This window comes from Humulus lupulus, chromosome 5, assembly GCF_963169125.1.
Source record: "Humulus lupulus chromosome 5, drHumLupu1.1, whole genome shotgun sequence".
Taxonomy (NCBI): Eukaryota; Viridiplantae; Streptophyta; class Magnoliopsida; order Rosales; family Cannabaceae; genus Humulus; species Humulus lupulus.
This window is the reverse complement of record NC_084797.1, coordinates 133,894,718-133,911,101: the sequence shown is the minus strand read 5'-3', so window position 1 is coordinate 133,911,101 and position 16,384 is coordinate 133,894,718.

Below are 16,384 nucleotides of genomic sequence, written 5' to 3'. Positions count from 1 at the left end.
GGTCCAAACTTTATTGTGAGAAAACTGATCCAACTCCTCTTGCATTGCATGAATCCATGATTCATTCGTCAAAGCTTCCTTCACATTATTAGGCTTAAAAGATGAAGTAAAACATGAAAATTGAACCAAATTTGCATACCTTCTTCGAGTAACCATGCTTTCTTCAATATTGCCAAGAATGAGGTCAGTAGGGTGATTCTTTTTTACTCTGGAAGATGGTTCTTTCTGAACTGGATCTGTGATGATGTTTGGTGTTTGATTTGTTTCATTCCCTGATTTTGAATCTGGAAAATCATCAGTTGTAGCTACAGAATCCGAAGTTGTTGTATCAGATGCAAAATTTGATAGCACAATCAAATCTTCTGTCAGTGCAAGATATTTTTCCAGCAAGTCTTCTATTTGAATTTCTGTAGAAATCTCAGAAAAATCCTTGAAATCATCAACAAAAACATTAGCATACTCCATTATAGTTTGGGTTCTCATGTTATACACACGATATGCCCTACTGTTAACAGAATATCCAATAAAAACACCAACATCACTCTTAGCATCTAACGTTCCAGTGTTTTCACGATCTCTTAGAATATAGCAAGCACAACCAAGCACATGAAAATGAATTACATTCGGTTTCTTACTTTTCAAGATCTCATAAGGGGTCTTAAGAGTACCTGGATGAAGAAACACTCTATTTATGGTAAGATTCATTAGTCAAATTTCACAAGTATAATGTAATTGACTTAAACAAAACTTATACTCCCTCTAATGGTTTTGTCGCAAGCTTGATGTACTATCTCTTTGCTGAATGAATCTCCTTAAGACACCAAGGTTTGAACTCCCTTCAAATTGCTTGATGAGCTTCCTCCCGATGCAAGACTTTGATGAACCTTCTCCCAAAGTTTGTTCTTCACGTTCTTCTCTTTGAGATTTTACTCAACACATAAACAATTACAAATTCACAGAATAACAAAGGAATAGCAGAACAACTATCCTTTACAAAAGAAACACACTCTTCCAAAAGTATAAGAAATTAAGGAGTGGAAAGAGATACTTAGGGCTGATATAACGTCCCAAATTTCCTAATAAGGCTTAGGGCCTTGATTAGGGGGATAGGATGGAAAATTATGGAAATTATGCGATTATATGATATATATGTGATTATGTGAGTTATATTATAATATGATTTGATATTCATGTTTTTGTGTATTAAATATGCATGTGTGGCCATTTTTGTTGAATTGGGTCATTGTTGTAATTTGGCCCATTTTGGGTATATTTAACGTATATGTGATATATATGTGTGTGTGAGACCACATTATTATGTGGATATATATATTTGGGTTACTCGGCACAATATGATCATAGGGAGCAAGCTAATGGGAAAGTCACAACAGGACTCATACCTGACTCAGAGTGAGTCAAGGGGTATAGTGGGTATTTAGCACATTACTAGGATATTGGGTAACGGGAATGATTATTTGATGATATATTGGGAGTTAGTGAGATAAGGAGGGAATTCTGGGAATTTTGAATACTTTACCCATGGGGCATTTTCGGAACCCTGTACATTAGGATTTTGCTTGAGGTTACTTAAGCTTGAAGTATCCTGTCAGAAACATAAAAAGAACATTTAATACATTCTCTCTCTCCTATAATCCCTTTCTGACGCCGTTCGCATTTTCGAAGGAAACTCGAGTTTTAGGACTCGGATTCAAGCAAGGATCGAGTCATAGCGATTCTAGGGAATATTAGAAGCTTATTAGCTGAAGGATTTAGCTGGGAAACGACTCAATCAGAGGTAATTCAAGTTTTAAGATTTGAGTTTTCGAGTTTCTAAGCCTTGATTGGTTTTTACGTTTTGAGGAGTTTTTGATTTGATTGGGACTTAGGTTTTAATGCTTTTGGGAAATTAGGATGTTTGGGAACTTTGATTTTGGGATTTGGATATGTTTGGATAGGTTTTTGGAAGGTTTTTAAATGGAGAAAACGTAGAAAATGGTTGGGTTCCAGGTTGGGTCACGACCTTGTTCTAGGAAGTCACGACCTGTGCGAACCTAGAACTAGGAGGGTTTTGCCTGGGGAGCGCGCCACGACTTTAGAGGGAAAGTCACGGCCCACACCTTGAAGCCCAAGCAGAGGGATCTTTGTCAAGGAGGCGCGCCGCAACCCCCAAGGCCAAGTCGCGGCCCGCTTGTGCATTTTTGGGCAGGTTTGGCTTTTAGTTATGGGAACTTTACTCTAAGGGCTGGGGAATAATCCTACTACCCGGTTTGGTAGGATTCGACGTCTCAGAGGCAAGGCTTTATTTACTCATTTTTGATGGGATTTTATATTATGGTTGTGACTAGGTGATCGCTAGGGGGCTTGGAAACAGGATCATGCTTGAAGGTCATTTATTGGTAACCTGTGCTTGGACCAAAGGTAAGAAAACTGCACCCAATATGCGATGCATGTGAATATGGTATGGCCTGACTATTGAATATTGAATTAATGAGAGCTTGGGTCTCTGTAAATGTACATGATTATGATTATGCTTGTGATTATTGATGAAGCATGTTGAGTGCTCTATATATGGATAACTGTTGCATCATGAATGCGTGGTTGCATTGTTTACATGGGAAACACATTGTCTTATTAGTCAGAAATGACAATAGTTTGAGCGCTGGTCATAAAGCTCTGACTTATCAGTCATGAGCGACAATGGTGCTGAGTGTTGTTCGAAGAGCATTGACTTATCAGTTAAGAGCGACAATAGTGCTGAGCGTTGGTTGTGAAGCTCTGATTTATTAGTCTGGAACGACAATGGTGCTGAGTGTTGGTCGTATGGAATTGTCTTATGAGTCAAGAGCGGGAATAGCAAGGTGCGCTGGTCGTATTGGTTAGGCTAAACCAAAAGCGTCAAGTACGCTTATACAGAGGATATGCCTAAGAGACTTGAGGTGACTTAATAGTCACATATCCTTGCATTGGCTTATTAGTTAAGAGCGACCTTAGCACGTTGAATGTTGGTCAGCGCCAGGTGCACTTATACATATGATAGGGAAATGGGGCCCGGGGTGACTTATTAGTCCCATATCCTAGCATTGACTTACTAGTCAAGATTGGCAATAGCGCTGAGTGTTGGTCGAAGGGCATTGACTTATTAGTCAAGGATGACATTATCATAGTGAGTGTTGGTCGAAAGGCACTGACTTATTAGTCAAGTACGGCAATAATACACTGAATGTTGGTCGTATGGCATTGACTTATTAGTCAACCAGAGCATTAGCGCGATAAGCGTTGGTCCATATGATCTAGCCTAACCTGAAGTGCATCGTACGCTTGACCGACCTATTGGTCAAAGACAACCTAGCGTCAAGTATGCTAGATCAGCTAGAAAGCTGGTTATACAGAGGATAAGGCAGAGCCCCAGGGTGACTTTTTAGTCCCATGTTCTAGGGCGTCGATCCAAAATGACTTCATAATCATTTATTTATACTTGTCGCATGCATGAATGGGTCTATTACAGCTAGGCATATCTATTATGATTTGATGGCATATGATTAACGACTTATGAGCATGTTTTAAGTTTTCTTGCTGAGCCTTGGCTCTTGGGTGCTATATGGTGCAGGTAAATGTAAAAGAAAGCTGGACAATCCTTGAGTTGGAAAGCTTAGGTGACGATGTGTACATATGTGGATGATCGAGCACCACGACAGAGGGTTGAAAGACGAACTAGGGTTAAACCCTATTTTGCCGCTTAGGTCATCTGGTTGTAACTCTTTTATTGTAATTAACCATTAAAATGTATTTTGGGATCCTAATGTATACAGTAAACGTTGTAGTGAAACGTTTGTATCTTTGACAAAAAAATTTAACCTTAAACTATTAATCAAATTTAGTTACACGATTATGGCCAAATGACCTGTTTAGCAAGTTTAGCACTATTTTAAATACACAGTGTAACGGTCCCTGGGTATTAGGGCATTACAACTTGGTATCAAAGCCAAGGTTAAGGGTTTTTGTAGACAAGCTGAGCATGTACACTCGTCACTACAGACAAGCTTCACTCAGGGTATGGTAATTATTTATGTGGTTATGTGCTTAACTGCTTAAATAGAATGTAAATGCTTTACATGCATACCTTATTAGGGAGCATGAGATTTTGTTAGGGCTTAGCCCTTGACTATTGATATGATTATGTGATTACCTACTCAGTGAATATATGAATGTGTTATTTGCATGCTGGAGTTGAGAGCATGGTATATATGCTGGAAGAGCAGGGGTTATGAATTTATGCATGAATGTTGTGGGCATGTTTTTAGAACCGAAGCGATATGAGAATGTGGTGTCGTGTGATTGTTCATGTGGGGAAGGCTTTTGAATATGCTCATCATGTTTAATGGATTCAGTTATTGACTGCAGATCAATCAGAGGTTATGTACCCAAGGCAGTTAATGGGACCTGGTGGTAGTTATACCGAGGTTGGGAATTATAGCGAGGGCCTGAGCTCTTCACCTGCCCCTCAGAATTGGCAGCATGTGTTTACAGATATGCAATTACGATTGCAGAGGAAAGAGGAAGAGATCATGTGTTTAAAAAAACATGATGTTATGTCAGGGAACCCATCTTCCTTTGTTATGCCAGGAGTGGCACCAGTATTGGCTCAGCCTAGGGTTGAGAACAGGTGGGAATTTCTGTGTGAAAGATTCTAGGAATATTACCCTCTAGTTTTTGAGGGAGGCCTAGATCCTTCCAGAGCTGAGCAATGAATGGGCATGATTAGTTCCAACCTCGATAGTATGGGGGTGGTAGGTCACGATAGGGTGATTTATGCTACATATGTATTATGGGAAGATGCCCGAACGTGGTGGGAAGTAGTATCCCAGACATGAGATATAGCTGCGGTGAACTGGAAAGTATTTAGGCAGCTGTTTAATGAAAGATATTACTGTGATGCAGTCAAGACTACTAAGACAAATGAGTTTATGAACCTGGTTTAAGGAAATGAAATAATTACCGAGCATGTTAATAGATTCGATAGGTTGGGCAAGTTTGCTTTTGATATGGTACCAACAGATGTGGCTCGAAAGGAAAGATTTATCCAGGGATAGAATCCTAGAAAAGCTCAGGGCGTTAGAATCGCCCCAGTACATGAAATCTCTACTTATGCTCAGGTGGTAGGGAAGGCTCTTGTTGTTGAGAGCACATGAAATGAGCTTGTGAAGGAGAGTGACGGAGAGCACATAGCTTAAGCGGTGATACATCCGTTTATTGATCGGGCAAGGACGAGGATTGGAAATCCTACCCAACATGCACTCGGTGTAAGAGGCACCATCTAGGAGAATGTCGAGCAAGAGCATGTTTCTTATGTGGGATGTTTGGGCACCGTAAGAGGGATTGCCCGAGGTGAAGGAAGGATGAGACAAAGGGGCGGACATATCGACTCCAGCTCGAGTGTTTGCTCTAACGTAGTCAGAGTTAGAGATTGAGACTGAGAGTGGGGCTGTTTCCTCAGTGGTGGCAGGTCATATTTTTAGTTCTGATTTTTGTATTATGTTAATTGGTTTTGGTGCCATGTTGTTCTTTGCTTGTTATATCTAGAGAGCATAGACATGATATGCAAATTGCATTGTTATGTTGTGATGGGAATTTGATACTCTATTGGTAATTTTAAGAGAAGAGTTAGATTATTGCGGGAAATGACTCATCAGTTGATTTGATAGAGTAGGTTATGACTGACTTTGATATAATCCTGGATATGGATTGGTTAGCTGAGTTTGGGGCAATAATAGATCGTAAGGAAAAGATGGTACTCTTGGGCTTGAGGATGAGAAACCCTTGTATTATATTATTTTATAATATAATGTAATATTATATTATATAATAATATAATATTTTAGATTAAATAAAAATGTGACAAAGAGTGTAACATATTGTAACTTATAATAGAGAGTTACAATATTTAGATATATGAGACATATCCAAATCATGTAACATATTTGGTGTTACAAATTTGTAACTTCCAAATATTACCCTTTGTTGTGTAAATTTGGTGTTACACAATATTGAGATGAATTTCATAAAGCCATTTGAGAAATGGTTGTTAGAGATATGATTTTAACCCCAATAATGTGTTTTGGGGGTTACAAAATCATTTGGAAGGGTTTGGAACCGTTTGGAAAAACAGCACAAAATTTTGTGCTGAAAATGGTCAGTGGCCGCGGCCTGTGGGACAGAGAGTAGTGGCCGCAGCCACTAATGTCTCTGGCCGTAGCCACAGGCCAAAAAGTGACCAATTTTTTCAGTTTTTTCAATCCTTGTTGACTGGCTCAAAAAACCCAAATAACTCCAAAATCTCATTTTTAATTCCATATTAATCCAATTAAACATTGGTAACAGCCATGGGGGTTGGTGGAATTTGAAATTCAAAGGTGTCTCTAAACTCTATAAATAGGAGCCTATAGCTCACTTGAAAGACACAACATTTCTATCCATTAGAGGACTTGGCTAGAAACACCTTGAGGCTTGATAATTCTAGAAAGCATTTCCAAAATCTGAGAGAGATCCCTTAGTGCTTGAGTTAGGGGGAAATAAGTTTTTGGACAAAGGTTTCAAACAATGTTCAAGTTGGCGATCCCCAACACTCTTCACTTTGGTTGTGTGAGTGAGCGTGTATTGTTTTTGTTCTAGTTCTTATTTTCTTCTATTGATTTTCTTCTTTTTTCTTCTTGTTCTATTTACTTGTACTTTTGTTTAAAAGTTGTATTCCTTTTATTTCCTTTGTTCAAACACTTCTAGTTTATTTGTATCTTTTGTAATAGAGTTGTACTTTCTATTTCTATCATCTTACATCTCCTTCTCCTTTTATCTGTATTTTCAGTTATAGAGTTGTTACACTCTTTTTAATCAATCATTATTTATTTGTAATATATTGCATAGAGTTGTATTTTCTTACAATTTCCATTGAGGCAATCTAATTTTTCCTAACATTCAAAAGCTTATACCTTTGTTTGTTTCAATGGAAAGTGAGACCATCAAAATCATGAATCAAGACCTAGTGAGGTATGATAGGTTTGATGGGTCCAATTTCACTAGATGGCAAGACAAGGTGAGGTTTCTTTTAACCACTCTCAAAATCGCCTACATTCTAGAATCCACTCTAGAACCTCTCTCAACGCCATCCGACAAGGACACTCCCGAGGAGGTGGAGAAAAGAAGGAAGAGGGAGGAGGATAATCTCCTTTGTAGGGGTCATATCCTCAACGCCCTATCCGATAGGCTCTATGACCTCTACCCCGAGACCAAATCGGCCAAGGAGATTTGGGATGCACTTGAGTAAAAGTTCAAGGCGGAAGAGGAAGGCACCAAAAAGTTTTTGATACCTCAATACTTTGATTTCAAATTTTTTGGTGATAAACCTATTCTTCCTAAAATTCATGAATTGCAAATAATTTTTAACAAAATGAAAGTTTTAAAGATTGAGCTTCCCGAGGCCTTTCAAGTTGGTGCTATAGTGGCTAAATTACCACCAACTTGGAAGAGATATAGGAAAAGAATCCTTCATAAAAATGAGGATTATTCTTTGGAGGAAATCCAAAAGCATATTCGAATTGAAGAGGAATCGATATGTAGAGATAAACTTGTGGAGGGGTCTAATGGAGAGACTTCCAAAGCAAATGCGGTGTCACAACCAAAACATCCCAAAAAGAAAGGGAAAAAGGGTAACGGGAAACCTTTCGATCCAAAAACCAACCAAAACAAGTTTATGGGTGAGAAACGTCCTTGCTTTGTGTGTGGGAAAAATGGTCACTATGCTAGAGAGTGTAGGCATAGAAAAGACCAACAAGGACCTAAGGTGAACGCAACTCAAGAGGAAAACATAGTTGCTACCCTTAGTGAGGTGAATGCGGTCCAAGGCAAGGTGAAAGGGTGGTGATATGATACATGTGCCACCGTCCATGTCACGTATGAAAAATCATTGTTCAAGACCTTTGAAGAGTCAAAGGGCAACCATGAGATTCAAATGGGCAATGAGGGCAAATCCAAGGTACTTGGCAAAGGTACCATTGAAGTCTTTTTCACCTCCGGCAAGAAAGTTACATTAGTGAATGTACTTTATGTTCCCGAAATGAGTAGAAACTTAGTAAGTGGTGATTTTCTTGGCAAGCCCGGCATTAAAGCCATTTTTGAGTCCGGTAAACTTATACTTACCAAATCAAATGTATTTTTGGGAAAGGGGTACTTTTGTGAGGGTATGGTTAAATTGTGCACCAATGATGTAACTTTCAATGTTATCAATAAAAATGCTAATTCCGCCTATATTGTTGAGTATGATTCTTTATTTTTGTGGTATCTTAGACTATCGCATATAGGTTTTTCAACCATGAAAAGAGTAGTAAAATGTGGTATGATTGCATGCAATATTAAAAACTATGGTAAATGTGAAACATGTATTAACACAAAAATGATTAAGAAACCATTTCCTAGTGTAGAAAGATCATCTAATTTACTAGATTTAATCCATAGGGATCTTTGTGAATTAAATGGTGTTTTAACTAGAGGTGGTAAAAGGTATTTTCTTACTTTTATAGATGATTTTAGTAGATATACCTATGTGTTTCTTTTAAAGCATAAAGATGAAACTTTTGATGCTTTTAAATTGTATAAATTAGAAGTTGAAAATCAACTAAATAAAAAGATTAAGGTGCTTAGAAGTGATAGAGGAGGAGAGTACTTCTCTAATGAATTCAATACATTTTGTGAAGAAAATGGTATAATTCATGAGTGCACTACACCTTATACACCACAACACAATGGTGTTGCTGAAAGGAAAAATAAGACTTATCTAGAGATGATAAATTCTATGTTGGTGTTTTCTAAGTTGAACTTCAACTTATGGGGTGAAGCGCTTTTAACCGCTTGTCACATTCTTAATCGAATACCGATGAAGAAAAATGAGATATCTCCATATGAGTTATGGAAAGGAAGAATACCCAACATAGGGTACTTCAAAGTGTGGGGGTGTCTTGCATATTGTAAGAAAAATGAACCTAATAGAACAAAGTTAGGTTCAAGAGCCATAAAGAGTGCTTTTGTTGGTTATGCCAACAATAGCAAAGCTTATAGGCTATTAGACTTAGGGTCTAATATTATGATTGAATCTAGAGAAGTTGAATTCTTTGAGAATATGTTATGTGACAACAATTCTCAAGCTTCAACATATCTAAAGGAGAATTTGTTATATGAGAACAATTCTCAAGCTTCTACATCCAAAGTTGACTCTCTAGAGGAGAATTCTCAAAAGGATGTAAAGAAACCCTTAGAACCTAGAAGAAGTCAAAGGCTTAAAAATCATAAAAGTCTAGTAGTGGATGAGATAGATTCTCAACGAATTTCATTCTACATGGTAGAAGGAAATAGAGAGGAAGTTATTAGGAAAATTCCTATTGTACTTCTCGTTGAGGATGATCCTAAGATTTATAGAGAAGCTATGTAATTGAGAGATAGTGCATTTTGGAAAGAAGCCATCAATGATGAGATGGATTCCATTCTTTTCAATAACACTTGGGAATTGGTAGAACTCCCACTGGGGTCTAAGCCAATTGGGTGTAAGTGGGATTTAGGAAAAAATACCACACTGACGACACTATCCAATCCTTTAAAGCTAGATTAGTAGCTAAAGGGTTTAGGCAAAAAGAAGGTATCGATTATTTCGATACCTATGCGCCTGTTGCAAGAAAAACTTCTATAAGAATTTTGTTCGCTTTAGCTTCTATACACAACTTGTATGTTCATCAAATGGATGTCAAAATGACATTTCGTAATGGTGACCTCAATGAGGAGGTCTTTATGGAACAACCCAAAGGGTTTGTCCTACCAAAATATGAACATAAAGTATGTAGACTTGTAAAATCCTTATATGGATTGAAACAAGCTCCTAAGCAATTGCATGAGAAATTTGATCAAGCCATCATGTCTAATGGGTTTAGACATAACAATGGAGACAAGTGTTTGTATTCCAAAACTTGTAAGGGACATGTGATGATTGTTTGCTTATATGTGGATGACATGCTTATTCTAAGTAATAGCATGAAAGGGATAGAAGAAACGAAGAGGTTTTTATAATCAACCTTCAAAATGAAAGATCTTGGAGAAGTTGATACCATACTTGGTATCAAAGTAAAGAAACATAGTGGGGGTTTTGCATTAGGGCAAGCCCACTATGTTGAGAAAGTATTGAACAAATTTAACCATCTCTAGGTTAAAGATGCCAATACTCCATTCGATCATAGTGTAAAACTAGAGAAGAATGAAGGAAGAGCGGTGGCTCAATTGGAGTACGCTAGTGCTATAGGGAGTCTAATGTACACTGCCCAATGTACTAGACCTGATATAGCATTTACGGTAAGTAAACTTAGTAGGTTTACAAGTAATCCAAGTATGGATCACTGGAAGGAAATTGGAAGAGTTATCTCAATAAAACCAAAGGACTAAGCCTTCACTACTCCAAATTTCCTTCAATTTTAGAAGGATATACAGATGCAAGTTGGATATCCAATCTTGGGGACAACTTGTCCACAACTGGTTGGGTATTTACACTTGGTGGAGGTGCAATTTCTTGGGGTTCCAAGAAACAAATCTGTATATCTCATTCCACTATGGAAGCAGAGTTCATAGCTCTAGCTGCTACTGGCAAAGATGCTGAATGGTTAAGGGATCTGTTGATAGAGATTCCCCTAATCAAAGAGAATGTATCTACTATATCGATACATTGTGATAGCCAAGCGACATTGGCTAGAGCATACAGCGGAGTGTATAATGGGAAGTCTAGACATATTAGTCTAAGACATGGATATGTAAGATAATTGATTCAAAGAGGAGTCATCTCAATATCCTATGTGAGAACAAGTGAAAATATGGCGGATCCTTTCACTAAGCCACTAACGAGGGATTTAGTGGCTGCATCATCTCGAGGGATGGGACTTAAACTCCCTAAAGAGATTCACGATTGATAGTAACCTATCTTAACACTAGTTAATAACTAGTGTTAGGTTCAATAGGTAACAACAAGTCAATCAAGTGAATATTAGTTGTACTCAAAACAAGTCCCATCCGAGATATTGAGTACTTGTGTGTTACCAAGTTGAGGGTTAAAACCGAAAGGATTTTTTTAATAGAATTCAGTCTTGTAAAGACAAGTATTTTTGGTAACGAAATACTGTAAGAATTCTACCTATATGGACCTAGGGCTGGTGCCGCCTCTCATGAGAATTGGGAGTATTCTCAAGAACGTCCATGAATGGAAAGTGCACATGGCCATTAACGGTGCAAAGCGAGACATAGAGGTCTCAAGTGAACATTGCAAAGGTGTGTGTGTTATCACCGTTTTGTTATCATGAAAAGATGGTTCAATGCCTAGTGCAACCAAATTTTCGACAAATTTTGTGATAATTACACTATAGTAAAGTTCAAGTTGAAAAACACTTTACTTTATGCACTAATGCAATGACTCCTATAAGAGAGAGTTATTATTTAATCAAGTGGGGGATATGTTATATTTTAAAATATAATAATTGATTAAATAAGTGTTACAATAGATAACTATTTAATCTAGTGGGGGAATGTTATATTATTTTATAATATAATGTAATATTATATTATATTATTACATAATGTTTTAGATTAAATAAATGTGACACAGAGTGTCACATATTGTAACATATAATAGAGAGTTATAGTATTTAGATATATGAGATATATCCAAATAACGTAACATATTTGGTGTTACAAGTTTGTAACTTCCAAATATCACCCTTTATTGTGTAAATTTGGTGTTACAAAATATTGAGATGAATTTCATAAAGCCATTCGAGAAATGGCTGTTAGAGATATGATTTTAACCCAAACAATGTGTTTTGGAGGTTACAAAATCATTTGGGAGGGTTTGGAACTGTTTGGAAAAATAGCACAAAATTTTGTGCTGAAAATGGTCAGTGGCAGCGGCCACTGAATGTTGGTGGCCGCGACCTGTGGGACAGAGAGTAGTGGCCACAGCCACTAATGTCTCTGGCCGCAGCCACAGGCTAAAAACTGACCAATTTTTCAGTTTTTTCAATCCTTGTTGAACGGCTCAAAAAACCCAAATAACTCCCAAATCTCATTTTTAATTCCATATTTATCCAATTAAACATTGGTAACAGCCATGGGGGTTGGTGGAATTTGAAATTCAAAGGGTGTCTCTAAATTCTATAAATAGGAGCCTATTGCTCACTTGAAAGACACAACATTTCTATCCATTAGAGCACTTGGCTAGAAACACCTTGAGGCTTGATAATTCCATAAAGCATTTCCATAATATGAGAGAGATCCCTTAGTGCTTGAGTTAGGGGGAAATAAGTTTTTCGACAAAGGTTTCAAACCTTGTTCAAGTCGGTGATCCCCAACACTCTTCACTTTGGTTGTGTGAGTGAGAGTGTATTGTTTTTGTTCTAGTTCTTATTTTCTTCTATTGATTTTCTTCTTTTTTATTCTTGTTCTATTTACTTGTACTTTTGTTTAAAAGTTGTATTCCTTTTATTTCCCTTGTTCAAACACTTCTAGTTTATTTGTATCTTTTGTAATAGAGTTGTACTTTCTAATTCTATCATCTTACATGTCCTTCTCCTTTTATTTGTATTTTTAGTTATAGAGTTCTAACACTCTTTTTGATCAATCATTATTTATTTATAATATATTGCATATAGTTGTATTTTCTTACCATTTCCATTGAGGCAATCTAATTTTTCCTAACACCTTGTATTTGTTGGCACTGTGCATGGACCCCGTATACTTATGACATATGTATTTAAAGCTAGAGACCCATTGCAGGAGGCTGCATAGGACTCTTAGCTAGTGTGATAGATACCACTTAGGTTGTGCCAACGGGACCAGGACAGACTGGATTAGTCTATGAGTTTATGGATATTTTCCAGGGGATTTTCTAGGGTTACCTTTACACAAAGAGGTAGAATGGTGATTAGGTTGGTGCCAGGGACAAAACCAGGTCTAGGGAACTGCATTGAACGGTTTCAACAGAGCTATAGGACTAAAGGTTAAGTGTTTGAGTGAGACAGTATTCTTTAAAGTGGATCTTTGATCTTGTTAAGACCAGCTAAAGATCAGGGAGAAGGGTAAGCAGAAGACTATTTTTTGTATCAGTAATGGGCACTAAGAGTGCTGAGTTATGTCTTGTGGATTCGATTGATGCCTTGGTTGTTTTGATGGATTAGATGAACAAGGTATTCAAAGATTATCTGAATTGGATTAGTGATCATCTTGACTGATGATATTGTGGTATACTCTCAGTTAGACATTGGCCAAGGCCAAGGAATGCCTCAGAGGTAGGAGTTTCCTTGGACGGGCAAGATATTACATGTGCTTTGTGGAAGAGTTCTGAGTCTTCTTACAGATCAGAACCAATTTTTAGGTTATTATGACACCTCATTGACAGGAAAGGGTGCTTGCCTATGCATCATGTTAGTTGAAGGATATGACCATAACTAGAGCAAAGTTATTGGTAGGCTAGTTGGCTAACATTATGATTGAGTTTACTCTTGTAGAGAGGTTCAAAGGAAAATAGTTGAATGACCCACAGATGGAAAGGATTAAGAGGAATGTCTTAGCTTGAATAACTAAGGGTTATGCAGTGTGATTCAGTCTGGGTCATTATGGACCGGTATACAAAGTCAGCTCACTTTTATCAGTAAGGATGAATGATATAGTTGATACTTATGTAGATCTCAGTGAGAGAGATAGTACACCTTCATGGAATTCGAGGTCTATCTTATTAGATGAGGACCCTGCCTTTACTTCCAAGTTTTGGAGAAGGTTGCAGAAAGCAATGAGTCACAGCTGGAGTTCAATGCAACTTTTTATCCTCAGAGTGATGGTAAATAAGAGAGAGTTATCCAGTTATTGGAATGACACCTTATGAGATGATGTATAGTAGAATATGTATATCACTCATTCACTGGGATGAGAAGAGTGAGAGGTTATATTTGGATCTTGAGGTGGTTTAGAGGATCATTGAGGCTAGAGCTTGGATGCCCGCTTCTCAAAATAGACAGAAAAGTTATGTTTATCTGAAGTTAAGGAACATGGAGTTCCAAGTGGAAGGCTATATCTTCCTTATAGGATCACCATTGAAAGGGGTGAGGAGATAAGGGCAAGTTGAACCCTAGATTTGTAGAACCGTTTGAGATCATGGAGGGGATTGGTCAGGTGGCCAATAGATTGACCTTATTCTTCGGCCCTGTTAGTCGTATATAGTGTATTTTATATTTTCATGTTGAGGAAACATGTGTTAGATGAGGCTCATGTGTTGAGTTATGAGGATCTAAAATTGGAGGCTGAGTTATCCTGTGAGGAACAGCCAGTTCAGATATGAGACAGAAAGAACAAGGTTCTGAGGAACAAAGTTGTACCTTTGGTTAAGGTATTATACAGAAGCAGTTAGGTCGAGGGTGCGACCTGGGAACTGGAGTTCGTTATGTGGGATTGATATTCTGGGCTGTTCAAATAAAATTTGGAGGAAGAAATTTCTGTAAGGACGGGATAGTTGTAATGTCCCAAATTTCCTAATAAGACTTAGGGCCTTGATTAGGGGGCCAGGATGGAAAATTATGGAAATTATGCGATTATATGATATATATGTGATTATGTGAGTTATATTATAATATGATTTGATATGCATGTTTTGGTGTATTAAATATGCATGTGGGGCCCATTCTGTTTTATTGGGTTATTGTTGTAATTTGGCCCATTTTGGGTATATTTGGCATATATGTGACATATGTGTGTGTGAGACCACATTATTATGTGGATATATATTTGGGTTACTCGACACGAGATGATCACAGGGAGCAAGCTAATGGGAAAGTCACAACGGGACTCATACCTTACTCAGAGTGAGTCAAGAGGTATTTTGGGTATTTAGCACAATATCGGGATATTGGGTAATGAGAATGATTATTCGATGATATATTGGGAGTTAGTGAGATAAAGAGGGAATTCTAGGAATTTTGACTATTTTACCCTTTGGGACCTCGAGCATTAGGATTTGCTTGAGGTTACTTAAGCTTGAAGTAATCTGTCAGAATCATAAAAAGAACATTCAGTACATTCTATCTCTCCCGTTATCCCTTTTTGACGCCGTTCGCATTTTTGAAGGAAACTCGAGATTTAGGAATCAGATTCAAGCAAGGATCGAGTTATAGTGATTCTAGGGAAGATTAGAAGCTTATTAGCTAAAGGATTTACCTGGGAATGGACTCAATCAAAGGTAATCCAAGTTTTAAGTTTTGATTTTTCGAGTATCTAAGCCTTGATTGGATTTTACGTTCTGAGGAGTTTTTGATTTGATTGGGAGTTAGGTTTTAATGGTTTTGGGAAATTAGGATGTTTGGGAACTTTGATTTTGGGATTTGGATATGTTTGGATAGGTTTTTAAATGGACAAAACGTAGAAAATGATGGGTTCAAGGTTGGGTCGCGACCTAGTTCTAGGAAGTTGTTGACGGTGAGAACTCATCAACTAAGTTAAGTTAGAAGAATTGTAAAGTAGAGAATATCGAAAGAAAAGCTTTAGAAATCTAAGTATAAACTCCAAGAAAATGGCAGAAGAACAATGGTGAAATCAGTTTGTATTCACTATGGTGCACTGCTACAGTAATTTTTCCAACCCCCCTTCCATGTGGAATTGGGGTTCATTATATAGTGGGCTCTAATGGCCCTAGATACACTGTGGTCCAGGGGACCAGGGGGTACATAAGTACACTATCAGGAGAGTGGTTTCAGAGGTGGTGTTGTTGGTACAAGTACATGGCCAGGTACCATGCGGTGCTGCGAGGCGCTCCACCAGCGAGGTCATGAGGTGCTGCGAGGCGCTCCACCAGCGAGGCCACCATGTGCAGCGAGGTGCTCCACTAGCGAGGCCATCAGGTGCGGCGAGGCACTCCACTAGCGAGGCCCTCAGGTGCAGTGAGGCGCTCCACCAGCGAGGCCATCAGGTGCGGCGAGGCACTCCACCAGCGAGGCCCTCAGGTGCAGCGAGGCGCTCCACCAGTGAGGCCATCAGGTGCGGCGAGGCACTCCACCAGTGAGGCCCTCAGGTGCAGCGAGGCACTCCACCAGCGAGGCCACCATGTGCAGCGAGGCGTTCCACCAGCGAGGCCACCATGTGCAGCGAGGCGCTCCACTAGCGAGGCCATCAGGTGCTGTGAGGCGCGAGGCCCCTCACTTGCGAGGCCATCAGGTGCACGTAAGGCGTGGCCTTGCTAGGTACGTGGCTGGTGCGAGACAATGGGGGCCCGAGGGCATCGCAGATCAATCACGTAATTAGGCGCTTATGGGACCTTGTCACTTGTTTT